This window comes from Trypanosoma equiperdum (assembly GCF_001457755.1).
Source record: "Trypanosoma equiperdum strain OVI genome assembly, contig: ctg_1638, whole genome shotgun sequence".
NCBI lineage: Eukaryota > Euglenozoa > Kinetoplastea > Trypanosomatida > Trypanosomatidae > Trypanosoma > Trypanosoma equiperdum.
The window spans coordinates 817-2,707 of NW_027123658.1; positions in this window are offsets into that span (position 1 = coordinate 817).

Below are 1,891 nucleotides of genomic sequence, written 5' to 3' on the forward strand. Positions count from 1 at the left end.
AAAAGTTCATAAAGCCGCTAAAGAGCAATTAACCCAAAAAAAAGAACTATACACTGAGGCAGATTAAATGAGCTTATAAAAAACAAACAAAGTAAAAGAGTGCATTGTGGGCCGCACTATAGAAAAGAAAGGAGAAGAAAGAGAAAGAGAACAATTTAACAAGAGTAAGAACGACAAATAAAAAAATTCATGCGTCCTTGTGAGAAACCAGCGTTATATCTCCATTTAAAATGCACTCACGCAACAGGAGTTGAAGGGCATTACAGAACAACCACTGACATAAATGATAGAAGTTTTAGATACAGAAAGATATGGATTAGTGTCTTAAATAGAGATTCTGTGCCTTAACTAACCGTATTTTGGGGGTGAGATGGATGGGAATTCAAGGTGCGGTCTTAAGCATGTTTTTCCCTACAATCCCCTTTAAACTTCGTGTACTTATAATTTTCCATATTACATTTCTTCATTTGTTTTATAGCAGCGAAACGAGCCATCAAAAAAGCAAATTTAAAAAGCATCAACCTTGTGTGCATCGAACAAAAACCACCTACCATGACGGCGAAAATGGCAGCGCAGAACAGCGCAGCACTATTCACAGCGACATTGTTACTAGTAACCACAGGCCATCCAACTAACGGCGACAACGAAATAGGCCACGATGTTACACAATGGTGTCACGAACTTGAGTACCTAGACGAAATATCAAACCAGCTGAATCAAGAGGTAAGCAGGCGCACAGTCAGAATTGCCGAAAACGTGGAAACGCAGTCAATCTGGCGCATCGCGATAGCTCATGACACAAACCCGGCTGATGCAGCCAAGTACAAAGCGCTACTGCTGTATGCGCAGCGCCGTCAAGCAACGAACGTTGCCGGCCTTAAGTTGTTACAACAAGAAATTAGCCGGTTACAGCCGCATATCAGCAGAAGAGCCAGTGTAATACGCAGCGCCGAACTTCTAACTAGACTTTTCAAACGGGAAATTAGCGGAACAGCAAAACATACGGCAACAGCAACGGCATGCACCATCAAACCAACAATTGCAACCGAAAAATCATACACATGTGACCGAAACGGCCCAGGAACAAAAGCTGCGACAACCACGGTTCGAGCGAAACTGGAAACAACGAGTAAAATAAAGCTAGGCGACCTCAGCAAACTGGAAAACCTGCTAGAAACACCTGTCATCGCAATAGGCTCAATCCCGTCAGTAAACGTATTCGCAACAAGCCAAAAGGGCGACGGGAAGTGCACAACAACGGCGAGCGGCTCACCAGCGATAAGAGGCGGCACCAACAATGTAACAGTGGCCTATACCGAGGGTACGTTAAAGCCAATAAAAGCCACGAGGAAGGAAATAGAAACGGGAACCACAGCGCAACCGAGCAGCGGTGCTGAGAAGATAACTACTAATTGGTCAAAAGCGGAGTACATCACGGAGGGACTGGCTGCGATACGCCCGATATACGCATCCAAACCACTAGACCTTAAGACACTCAAAGTCAAAGACCTAAAAAGTGACCTACGCAGAAGACTAGCGACTAACTTACAAGGCAAAGCGGGAACTGGTGGCAAGATGTCAGATAGTAAAGACACAGAAGCGGCAGACAAGTTAATCAGCTCACTATATGGAGCCGATGACAGTACTTTTGCAGATAATTTCATAAACAGTCTAAAAAACAAACCTGTGAAATACAAGAACGACGACGAAGAGCAGGCGACAGACATCGGAAAACTTGCAACAAACCCGGACCTCGAGTTGGCACTTTCTTATCTAGAGGGCATGAAAATCGTCAGAAAAGTAGCAGGGACAGCTGAAAAAAAAGACGTTGCTAAGAAAACAGAAACAGAGAAAAAACCGAAGAAAAGAAAGACGGGGATAATAAAGCAAC